The sequence below is a fragment of the Ailuropoda melanoleuca genome, chromosome X (genome assembly GCF_002007445.2).
Source record: "Ailuropoda melanoleuca isolate Jingjing chromosome X, ASM200744v2, whole genome shotgun sequence".
Lineage (NCBI taxonomy): Eukaryota > Metazoa > Chordata > Mammalia > Carnivora > Ursidae > Ailuropoda > Ailuropoda melanoleuca.
This window is the reverse complement of record NC_048238.1, coordinates 7,748,432-7,760,977: the sequence shown is the minus strand read 5'-3', so window position 1 is coordinate 7,760,977 and position 12,546 is coordinate 7,748,432. Positions and strand designations below refer to the sequence as shown.

At 47.9% G+C, this 12,546-nt stretch overlaps 1 long non-coding RNA gene across 3 annotated transcripts in view; it reads left to right on the top strand.

Moving 5' to 3' along the window:
* Positions 1-12,546, top strand: part of LOC105235780 — a 31,810-nt gene continuing 19,264 nt past the window's right edge. Inside the window, exons 1-4 of one of the 3 annotated variants that reach the window (XR_854171.3) lie at positions 1-132; positions 4,103-4,344; positions 7,552-7,692; positions 10,045-10,195. This is a non-coding gene — a long non-coding RNA (uncharacterized LOC105235780). Of the gene's footprint in view, positions 133-4,102; positions 4,345-4,729; positions 7,028-7,551; positions 7,693-10,044; positions 10,196-12,546 lie in introns of those variants that run through there. The other 2 variants (XR_004622481.1, XR_004622480.1) reach the window with 2 other exon arrangements.

The following is a 12,546-nucleotide window of genomic DNA, read 5'->3' as shown; positions in this document are numbered from 1 at the left end:
TCCCCTCCCCTCCCCTTCCCTTCCCTTCCCACAAGTGGCAGCCACAGATGTTCTGCAGAGCGGTTGAAAACCATTAGGCTACACGACTGGAAGGTACTCCCGGATTATCTTCGTGCGAGTTTAACCTCCAAGGTCAGTTTGGTCTGCTTCCTTACCCTGGCGATCCTGGCAGGTCAGGGCTGGTTCAATAAGACCCAGAGGTTGCATTTGGAGAAGGGCATTTGGGAAAAGGCTGGATGTTTCAGAGCTAGAAGTTTGCTCCCTTCTGAGACCCCAACAAAACGGAAGCAGGGACTTCCTTAACCTCTAAGAGGGCTGAGCTGGGAGAGGGATGAGGCGTAGAAAGAAATGGTTTATGGAAGATTCTGGAAAACACCATTCAAAATCACTTCTGACCCAGCCTTGGAAGCATGGGGCTCCAGTTTTTTGAGAGCCACTTTCAGAATCTAAAAGAGCAAATTAAATGGAAAAATTCGGGAAACTGTGGGAGACTACCCCGATTGGATTTTTATAATGGTGTGTCAGCATGGCCTCTAGCATTTCAGCTTCTCCTTCTCTTTGAATTCACTTTGTTACTTTCAATTTATATACACTTTTAACTTTTGAAGACTTCATATAATCACTGTATTTCGTTCACGTGCCCCAAACTTAAATTAAACCACTGGGACACCAAATTCATGGACTCTTTACACTGCGTTTCCTTATTTGTCATACATTTTTGTTGTATTAATGGTCATGACTATAAATTCTTGATAATGTCAAATTAAGCATTATTCAATACAAGAACTTTTCCAAAGAAAAGAACTTTCATAGCTGAGTTTAACGCAAACATTTGTCTGCTATTTTTCCAGCTAATGATATTGACGTTTTACTATATTAGTTCATTAGAGCATGAAACTTCCTGTCTTGTTTTTGTAAAGCTATTTTAGGACTTCATATAAAAGTAACTCTATACCACTGGGACAAAGCAAATGCAATGGAACAATCAACCACTCAGTGGGAAAGAAGCCCACTGCAAGCCACGAATCGTTATTCTAAATGGAGCACATTTTAGCCCGCTCACCTCATAGGCGCACTCCACACCTGACACCACAATAGGTTCCTCGTGACCTCTCTGAACGGTAGGGGGGGTGAAAAGTCGATCTTCTTTGTTTTACTTGTTTGGTTTTCTTGGACAAGTTTGCTGTCCCTCTCCATAGGTCTGGGAAGATGTGTTAACTTTTCTAGAAGGATGTCTACCTAACCGTAGCAGATTCCACTTTCCTAAATCTGGCCACACCTGTATCTCCTGTCCCTCAAGCTCTTCTTAGAATGGCTTAGGCTCTTCTCCTGTCAGAGCGTGAATCTAGTTTCCTCTTCTTCCTCTTGAACTTCGCTGAGCTTGTGACTGCAGTGACTTCCAAGGCTGCTTATTTTGTGGACGTTCGCGCTTGGAACCCAGCTGCCATGCTGGGAGGAAGCCCAAGCAGCCGTGGAGAGAGGCCACGTGTCACAGTCCAGCCCCAGCCTGGATCACCTGCTAGACACGTGAGTGAGCGAGCGGCCGGGTGATTCCAGCCCCAGCTGTTAAGTCACCCCAGGTCTTCATCTCTCCAGCTGAGGCCCTAGACATGGTAAAGCAGGCACAAGCCATCCCGTCTGCCCTAAATTCCTAGCCCCCAGAGCTGTGAACATAATCAAACGGTAGTTTCACAACACGGAGTTTGGGTGGTTTGTTACGAAGCAACAGTAGCAGGAACACTGATTTTCCATTCTGTTGTCAATTTAGTGACGTGGCTGGTGTTGTTCTTTCAGTCCTCAGATATCTGCCAACGGCCCAAAATGTCCCGACCGCTGTGAGGATACCAGAGACGTGGAAACACAGGAGAGGTGGTTTTTGCATTCCCACACTTTACATTTGACCAGGGAGCAATGGCTTGTAAACCAGTTAGTTTACAAAACCAAGAATAGTTGCCTTAAAAGCCAAGTTTGCAAACCCACAATGAGTTTCAGGTACCATGAGGAGTTTGCAGAGCCCAGGCAAGAGTTTAAATAGAGGCCTGGCCAGAGCACAGTCCCTCTTCCTGTCCCCAGCTCCACTGCAAACCACCAAGGGCCTCGGGCATGTGAGAGCAAACGCCCTAGCTTCCACATCCAAGGGCCATCTGAACATTAGGCAAACAGCCGCCCACTTGGCCCAACTCTCAGGCCTGGGGGTGCGCACGGCAGCACGGTCTGCCCTGTGCTCTTGTGCAAGGAACATCAGGAACAATCCATGCGGGCTCGGAAGCAGGCTTGGGCACTTGAGCAGGGAATTTCTAGCTCTTGAGTACAAGGGGTGTGGTCCAGAAGCGGGCTCCACATTCACTTCACCCGACAGAATTCTGGTCCTGGGGAAAGGTGTAGACAGAGGAGGATCTTGAAAGCATGAGGCTTGGGACTAAGGCTGGCCCCTGGGTTTGGGGGAGACACGCTGGGGGTACTAAGCGGAAGCGCCATTCTAACTTAGTCGCTTAGAAAAGGCACCGAGGACTAGATGACAGTGGTCCTGCCTCCTGAAAGATGCACTTGTCTGCAAGTGTGATTGTCGGCATTGATGCACGTTTCGGTACTGGTATTACTCAGGTTAACTGGTACACAGAGAACCGGTTGGTTGACTCAGGATTTTCCTTTTCCATCGGTTTTGGTGCAAGGAAGGAGCTACAACCTCCAGACCAGATGCTCATCACAAGGGGCCTGACTTCGGACTTGTAAACCTGAGCTCTCTTCTGGGCCCCCACTATCATCCGTGTGTGCAACTTTATGAAGGCTAATTAACGTCTCTGAGTCTGGAGAAAGAACTTATAAGCCTTGTACCAGATGTGCAAATCTATGAGCAAACAGACTTAACATTCTTTAGAGGGAGGTATCACATAAATGGACTGAAAACCTGCCTATTGCTCATTGCTCAAAAGGAAATGAGGACCATAAAATAGTAAAATAAAATAAAATAAAATAAAAGCTTATACTTTATTAACTGCCCCTCAAGTTAAGGTGTGGTGTCAGCAGACACTTTCTTTAAAGGGACAGAGAAATACTCTTGGCTTTGCGGGCGTAACGTCTGTCACAAATGCTCAGTGCTGCTGTTGGGGTAGCGGAAGGAGCCATAGACAAATGTGAACATGTGGGCACCATGGTGCTCCAACAAAACTTTATTTACAAATGCTAGCAGAGGGCGAGATTTGGCCTAAAGGCTGTAGTTTGCCAACAGCTGCTCTGTGTTAAAAAATAGTATCTGGGGTCATTCCATTCTGCTCAGCCGCATGAAAATTTTCAGTCCTCATATTAAAAATAGAACGGAGCAACATGACTGTAATCTTGGCTAGCATCTCCAGAATGTGCTAGAAGTAATTAGCAGTATTAATGGACACCTTCGTCTTTTTTGTTTAAGGTGGCGTATTTTTAACTGAAACAAAACCTTCATCATCATGAGACACAGTACGGGTGGTTGGGATTCTGTGCTCATTTACTTAATCATAAAGAATAACTATAAAGGAACAACGTAAAAGGGGAACATTTTTCTAAGAGTAAAAGGCTATTTCTGGTGCATCTGGATGGCTTGGTAAGCATCAGACTCTTGATTTCAGCTCAGGTCATGATCTCAGGGTTGTAGGATCAAGCCCCGTGTCGGGCTCTGTGCTCAGTGTGGAATCTGCCTCGGAGTCTCTCTCCTTCTCCATCCTGCTCTCTCTCTCTCTCAAATAAATATATAAAATCTTTAATTAAAAAAAGAATAAGAGGTTATTTTTATTTCTGACCTTTTTTTGGAATGTCATTTTTCCTAAATCCATTTTCATTTCCAACAACAGAACTATCAAGACTATAAGTATGTTACATTTTTTAAGTTAAAAATATTTATGTGTAAGATACATAGATAAAGTCGCAGATCACAGAAAGTTCACAATCTACCAGAAGAGACCGAATAATAAAGGAAACTCCCATAATACAAGACAGAGCAAGGCAAGCAAACGTGGAGGTAGAGCTTTTCAAGACAGGAAGAGCCCTCATAATCCATCCGGTCCAGCCCCCGCCCTACGCTTGGGTTGTTTTATCCCTGAAAAGGAGAATTCTTTGTTTTTTGCAGATACACCATGTCCCAGGGACTCTGCTTGGTCAGGAAAACGGAGTTCTCGGCAGGGAAGCCAGGCACTTGCCAGGCACGTTATGCAGCTGGGACGGAGCCGTCCCACCCAGCTAACAGTCCGGCCCTAGCGCACTGGACCTGGCTCAAGGACAGCAAAACCCATTCCAGATCCCGCTACTGGCACACTTGAGATTGATGAGACGCTCTCGTTCCTGGTCAGGACAGGGCCAGACACTGCCCAGGTAAGAACATACCGTGGCAGCCCCGGGATGAGGCCGCGATGGGAGGCAGGGCTGCCGATGGGTGGCAATGACCCGTTCTTCCTGCCAGTATTGGGCCAACAAGTTTAGTTGATTCCAAAGACTCCTTGTGTGGCTGCTTAGGACAGATTAGCAGTCTGCATAGAGAAGGTTCCTGTTCAGTGTGGCACCTGAAATCTCCAGACCCTGAAACACATTCCCTGAGTACCACGCAAACCCTCCTGAGACTGGAAAGCAGTCACACGGCACAGTGCCGAACGCTTAAATGTGCTCGGCCAACAGCAGATTTTACCCTCTCGATTCTCAGAGTCCTGTTTTGCCTCGAGGTGTGATTTCCAGCAGGTTATTTACTTTCTCTGTGCTTCAGCCTTCTTCCCTTACACAAAAGGGGGGGCAAGTGATGTTCGGCCACCTCGCAGCGCTGCCGAGAAAACGGACAAGCTCGTGCCCGTACTGTGCTGCTGGGGGCAGCCGTTGTTCTAGCTGCTCAGACGTCACCTACGTGTATTAGTTATGTGGCGTGTTTTCTGCATTTTATGATGCTTTGACATCTGGAGCCTTGCCGGTCCTGGAGAGACTGTCCCTCCAGAGCTAATTCAGTCCTAGCGACAGCAGAGCCGTCAGCCACAGCCCACACCGGCCAACTACCTCCTTGATCAAGCTCTCCCAGGTTGAGCCACCGCTCCTGTCACGGTCAGAACTTTCGTACCCCTCCAAAATTCGTATGTTGAAATCCCAGCCGCCAATATGATGGTATTCGGAGGTGGGGCCTTTGGGAAGTGATTCGGTCCTGAGGGCGGAGCCCTAGGATGCGACCAGTGCCCTAGTAAAAGAAACCACAGGCAGCTCCCTTGCCCCTTCCTCCAGGAGAGGACACAGCGAGAGTGTGTGACCCAGCAGAGGGCGTTCCCCAGACCCTGATCTCAGACTTCCAGCCTCCAGAACTGCGGGAAATACAGGTCTGATGTCTGTAAACCACCAACTCTACGGTGTTCTGTCAGAGCTGCCTGAACAGACTAAGACAATTGCCCTGCCCTGATATCACCCCAAGGCCGGCTACCAGGCAACGAAGGGCAATCCCTACATCCTGAAGGGCCCTGAAATGATTCAAACTCGCCAATCCCGAGTCTATCTATCCTGCTTTGTCCCTTTCTTTGCTGTGCAGAGCACTATAAAGGCTTGTCCCATGCTCTTCCATTGCCCCTCTGCCTCCTGATTCTGGTCCTTCCCCACGTGGCCCTCTGTGCTATGTCGTGACTTCTGTTTCTAGAGATCTGTGACTGGGAACCTCTTCCTTCGTGACCCTCCTTCCCAGATCTGTGTGTCTGACAATACCTGATGAAAACAAATGCCGGGTCCACCAGAGGTCCTCCGGTGCCTGTACCCCCAATTCCGTCCGGGGCACTAGACTGGCTGTCCAGGGTAGCATCGCAGATTACCACAAACTTGGCGACATAAAACAATACACATTTATTCGTACACAGCTTCTTTGAGTCGGGAATCCACACACGGCCGAGCTGGGTTCTCTGCCCCATGGGCTGTCGCAGGTCTGCAACTGAGTGCACGGCCAAGGCTGGGGCATCATCTCAAGGCTCGACTGGAGAAGGCTCTGCTTCCGGGCTCACGTGCGGACAGGAGTCCGTTCCTAGAGGGTGGTCGGACTGAAGATCTCTGTGCCCCCTTTGCTTCTGGCTGGAGGAGCCCTCAGTTCTTTGCCATATGGGCCCACACCTCCATCAAAGTGTGCATGCTCAGAAGGCCATAGAGAGAATGTGACAGCAAGACAGAAGTCACTATCTTACGTAAGCCAATCACGGAAGAGACATCCCGTCGCTTTTGCTGTGTCTGATATGCTAAGAAGCATTCATCTCGTTCATGTTGACGAGGCCAAAGGATGTCCCTGTAAACATACACCTTTCCACGCTCAGCCCTTTTTAAAAGCTGAACTGAGCACAAAAGGCCCCTCATTTTCTGATAAAGAAGCATCAGGTCTCCTGTTTAACAAATGAGAAAAGCAATGTGCATTACTTGGCCAAAGTAGACAGAGCATAAGATATTTTAATTTCTAAAAATAAAGTTACATTTAATCCTCTGAGGCGTTCACCAGTTAATATTTAGAACTGAGGATTTAAAAATAATCAGTATCCATGAAAAGCAATCTCCCCCCCTTTTTTCTTAATGCTTTTTTGACCAAACATGTTTCATAGACTGAACTCTCTAATGAGGGAATATTTATATGACATACCAAAGCAGATGTGAGTCCCATTTTATGAAGCCCAAACCCAGATGGTCTTTTCTTTCCATTGTCTTATGTAATTTATATGAAAGCAGAACATGAAAAAAATTCAAATGTAATTTCTTTTCCACCATTTATGCTTAATGGCCCTGTAATCACTTTCATGGCCTCAGTTTCTCTGCCGAGTCTCCAGAGGGTCTGTGGATTAGCTCATGTCACAGAGGTGCTTTCCAGCAATTGGAAATGCCCAGCAAGAGTGGAAATGTCTGTTATCATGAAACATGCATTTCCAATTTAGGTTATCCACCATGTGTCCTCCGTAGAGAGTCCAAAATACTCTTCTAATTTGAATCAGCCCAGAGGGTAGAAACTAAAAGAAAGACCCGTAGATGAAAAAAATAAAATAAAATAATAATAATTTTAAAAAAAGGCTGACCCTGAACTCAACTTCTTAAAATGAATTTTCTTGGGGAGCATTCTATTTCATTTGGTCATCTATAGGGAAATGGAAAAGAGAATTGAGGGATGAAAGAGAGGAGAATACAAAAGGGCTCCAAGAGGTGTCTAGGAATTTCCTTTTGCTTGAGAATTCCTGGAATATGACGAAGAGAGGGTTTAATTTTTCCACTTGGCTTAGTGACAGTTTCTGCCACCTTCCCAGACATTACCTTGACAACCAATTCACGCTACGTTCTTGAGAATTCGTTAGCAGGCTCAGAACAGAATAATAACACCCATTTAGTTATCCTCTATTTAGAATTGTATTTGTAAATGTTGGCTTCAAACACTCTAAAGGGCATTTGGAGCTCCATGGATTGCATTAAATTGGACCACGTAATGTAGTATATTTCCCAGCACCTCGTAAATTGTACAGTATTCATATATTCACGGTGTAGAGATATCTCGGATTCTCTTTGAAATTAAAAATTATTTCCTTCTCATTTCTCCTTGAGTTGCATTCCCCACATTCTCCAGCATGTGACTGATTGGCCAAGCAAGGGAGGACTGAGTTCCTCCACCCACGGGGGACCAGACAAGAGGAGAGTTTCCCAGGGGAGGCGAGAGCCAGCGACTGGGGGCCTCAACAACTCTAGGTAGGTGCAGGGAGGGAGGTCTGAGGAGCCGAAGGAAAATTAATATCGGGACCTTGGGCACCTGGGGTCTGGAAATTTCCACAGGCCAAGGAGAGCTAGCCTGTGGACGTTTTTCTGAGCACAAAATTCAATGGGAATTTTACACAGGGCATTTAGTGCTTTGTATTTTCCTCTTTGTGCTTCTAAAACTCTATACAAAAGAAAAGGGGGGGGGCTTTCCACATTTGCGGGCAGCAGCTAAGAAGCAACAAGAGAGTTAAAAAAAAATTTACACACCATTAAACTTAGAGTCCCTCATCACACTGAGAGGTTTTATGACAGATGCTGAAAATTTGTGCCGCCCAGGAGCGCCGGAGGACCAGGTCGGGGCCTCCGACATCTCACTCTCTCCTAAGCTCATTTTTTCAGGAGATGGACCTGAAAATGTCTCATACTTCCGTTCACGTCTGTCCTTCCAACAGCCCCTAGATCCCCCCCACCCCCCCTCCCCGCGTCGGCAAAGAGAAGTCAAGGGCAGCCGGCCCTCCCCAGAGGCCCCCGACGGCACCTGACGGGCGCCAGCGGGAGCCGCTCACGTTCCCGGCCTCAGACAGGCCCCCGCCGGCCCCCGGCTCTGAGCACCGAGTCCCAGGGAACCCTCACATGCCGAGGAGGATTAGCAGATCAAAAGGGTCGCTGTGCCAGGGGTCCGGGGCTCAGGGCACTGCGGCTGGAGATGGAAAGCACGCAGCGGTGCGGCCGTCCCGCGTGGGCTCCTGCGCTTTGTAAACGTCAGTGAGTTAGAAGCAAGCTCTTCGTGGGGTTGGCGAACTGTCTGTGCGACAAGGCAGAAGTCCCTGCGCTGGCGATTCAAGCACGCACCACCCGTGCCCCCTCGGGCTGTTTCCTTAGCTGCCCCCGCGCTGCAGTTTCCACGTGGATGGCCTGCCCTCGGCACAGCGACACAGCCCGCAACCAGCCCACCGTTGGAAAGAAACTTCACTTCTTCTAATCAAAGAAGAAACGAGGACGTTTGGCGGTGGAATGATTTATATCTCATAGGCAGCTTCACATAGTTTCAGAGTTATATCAGTGACTGAAACCACACAGTAAATACCTCCAGATTCAGAGAACTCTTAATATTTTTTTTAAAACACGAACCTTCAAATCTAAGAAATGTTTTGGACATTTCCATTAAACACAATTGATTTTAATAACTCGGTTACCCCAAAGAGAGCCTTAATGAGTACCACTGCTCCTCCTAAATGGAAATCGTCCTGAATTGCAAGATCTTATGCACATAAAGGTATACTATTTGACCATTTTTAAATGTAAATAACGTCTCCTATGTCTCAGCGGTCTGTCAACCCCTAGCAAACACATTTGGATAGTGAAACCGTATTTTCCCCATTAGAAATTTTGTCTTAAACGAAGCCTCACACACAAAAGCAAAGATAAGCATCTAATTGGAGAACCCTGGGAGCTTCAAGTTCGAATTTTGATCATGCAGCTTACTGCCATCTTTGGCTGAAAATGTCTGGATATCCGCACACAAAAGCACGCTGCTCTCTGCTTGTCACGTTTTTTAACTTTAATCTCTGCTATTTAAAAAAATGGCATTGTTGGCCCTTGAAAAGCTTCCATTGTCAAAAGGAAATATAATAACCTTTCCCGCAAAGAGGCCAGGTGTCCTGTAGTAACAAGCCTGGTGACAGAGCGGCGGGCTGTCTCTGACGGCTATGCCTTGGTGATCTTGCCAGGTTGCAGTCGAGATGCTAACAAGCTCGGGCGAGGGAGCGGCTGGGTACACCACGCCGTCTCCCACAATGGAGCGGTGCTGTGGGGAAACTGCTGGAAGACTTGGGAAATACAATAAGCTTGATCTCTCATGTGGGAAAATCCATGGTGTTTAATAGCTTCATAAAGTGCCGTGCTTTTGTCTCTGTATATAAAGTCCCCAGTAAATTCTTACGTTACCACCATTATAAAACGCAGCAACGGAAACGTTGAGCTGTGCTATGTGATCCCCAGTGGCAAAGGTTAGGAAGAACCAAAATTCATAATGACTTCCAAGAAAATACTATTAGAGTGTAATTTAAGGAGGCTTCGCGGCCATAATTTTCAGCACGATGCAAAACGTGCTTTCGTGACACACACACCCCACCAAAACGGTAACGCTTCCCGAGGAAAATTGACAAGCACAAAAAAGATGAAAGGTCAGGAGGGAAATGAAGAGTGTAATCATTTGCGACAATTGGCTCTGCTGCAGGAGTTCAAGAAAAGAGACCACATGTTGTTGGATAGGATTCCATGGTAATGCGGGAACTTCTGCTCTCCGTTCTGAAAGGACACCGCTTTCTGCTGTCATTTCAGTGTGTACCCGGAGCCTACGACTGGAGGCTGAGACGGGCGTTTCCATGGAATGATCATGGCTCCTGCTCGCACGCGGTGCACCCTCGTCTTGATCTGGAGCCCTGCACGTCACTCGGACCTGCACGAGAGTGGGAATCTGCATTCTCCCCAGGTACACTGTGTCGTCACTGTCACTGCGGGGTGAGGACGGTCAGTGAGGACGTGGGCACAAACTCTCTAATGGATACTGGCGTGACGAAACTAACGGAGCGAATGCTCCACGACCCACTCACTTGGGCGGCGGGGTGTTCCGGTTATTTAACTGCTCACCTTAACATACCATTAGCCTCAATGCATCCATTTTCTGGGAAATAGAAGACGATAACATATATTTAATATTGAATTAAAGACTCAATACATTCCACAAATGTCGAAAGTACCTTTTATCCGATAGTCTCAGCACAGGGGTTGACAACATCTGTGAAGGACCAAATGGCACATACTTGGGGCTTCCCAGGCTGATGATCTCTGTCTCAACTACTCAACTCTGCTGTTGTACAAACGAAAACAAATGGCGTGGCTGTATTCCAATAAAATTTTATTTACACAAACAGGTGGTGCGCTGAATTTGGCCAGTGGGCCACGGTTTGCCAACACCTGGTCTAGAACAGCCCTGCCCGATAAAAATATAATGGGATCCACATAGGCAGTGTTACATTTCTATTGTAATAATGCTGTGTGGTGACAGATGGTGACCCCACTAATTGTGCTGAGCACTGAGTCATGCCCAGAATTTGTTGAATCAGTATGCTGTCCACCTGAAACTAATATAACGCGGTATGTCAACTACGATAATAAAGAAATAATTTTTAAAATGTAAAAGAAACATTTAAAAGGAACAAGTAAAATTAATTTCAATCATATATTTTGTTTAACCCAATATATCAAAAACTGCTGGCAGCCACCTAGTCCCCTGGGGGACACACCGAGAGGGTCCCTGTCAGCAGAATGGGCACAGCCCCGGAGGGTGCCAAGGAGGTCGTAAGGAGAGATGCAGGTGTAAAGGCAAGATGCTGCCCCCGCTCCAGGAAAGCGGCCGAGCTCCTGGACCAGACTCCTTCCCAAAACTGAGGGAGAGAGCTCCTTGGAAAAATCTCTCACGACCCCCCACAGGAGGGGCGTGGAACATGCCGTCCTGTGCAGTGGAAGACTTCCTTAGCTCCTAGGCTGCCTTCCCGCCGCGGGGCCATGGGAAAGGAGAGAGGAGCCCCCGGGGGAAAGGTGGGATGTTCACATGCACAGGGGGGAGCGGTGGCTCCTGATGCGTTCGGAAGGAGGGTCCCTCCTGTGCCGGCCAACGCCAGGGCTGGTGCTGCCCCCGATTTGTTGGCATCAGGATTGCAGGCTTCCCCCGAGGAAGGGGCAAAGAGGCGTGCCCATCAGAGCGACAATGCCCGCGAAGCCTTCGGCTGGAGCCACAGAGTGCTGGGTCTGGCAGGTGGCTGCCCGCAGAGCTGGCTAGAGCCACAACCCTCACCTTGGGCGGCGGGCAACGAGAGCTCTGAATGGCCTGGCACAGTGCTGCCTTAAAAATGCGCAGGATCCGATCTCAACAGCCAACGCGAGGCCGTCGAAATCACTGCAAGTGACCAAAGTCACGACATTAGCCTGAACAGAATAGTCGAGAGCCCACTGCCCAGGAAGAGGGCGGTGTGCTGGTTAGCAGTTATCACAAAGAGTAAAAGAATTTGATCTGTACCCTGTGGGTCGAGACTCCTCCAATAACAGGGTGTCCATCAGTAGGATTTTCACTCCTTGAAGACAGGAAATTGGAGGTCTGCTAGAATTATAAAGGCTTGAGAAACTGAAACCATTATGGAGAAAATTTTCCATATAAATGAAAGCTGTGGCCTGACAGACGAGACAATTTCAGCTTGAATTACTGTTGAGAAAAAGAGAAGGAGCCCCTGACATCAGGAGCGGGCAGGCAGTCCCAGCCAGGCCTGGGTGTTCCCCTCTCGAGCATGCACGGTTTCACAGAACATCAATATCAGACAAGGTCACGCTGTGACCGTGATGAATGAAGACAACAACAAGACTCCTCCATAAACATATTGGATCATAGACAAAACACGAACATTGTCCAAGCCACAAAATAGAAAGCCCCCCTTCCCCTGGCTACTATGAGTAATTGCTGTTTCTTTATCAATTACAACTTGGCCTTGTTCTCGTCTTCCCTCCTCCTAGTTGAGACTTATCTCAATACCCAAGCCCAGAATCAGCCCTGCTTCCTGAGACCGTGGCACCCAGAGCAAAGTCTCGCTTCCTTACAACCCCCCCCAGCGTCACCCAACGGAAGTTCCGGTCCGCTGCAGAGGTCAGAGAGGGTCAGGTGCTTTCCCTGCATCAGGGAACGAAGGCGTCGGTACCTGAGAGGAGCAATAATTAAGGATTTACGTGGTCACAATATCCGTGGCAATGACGAAGTCACTGCTAACTGAGGAAGGCGAGCGGGAGCTGGTA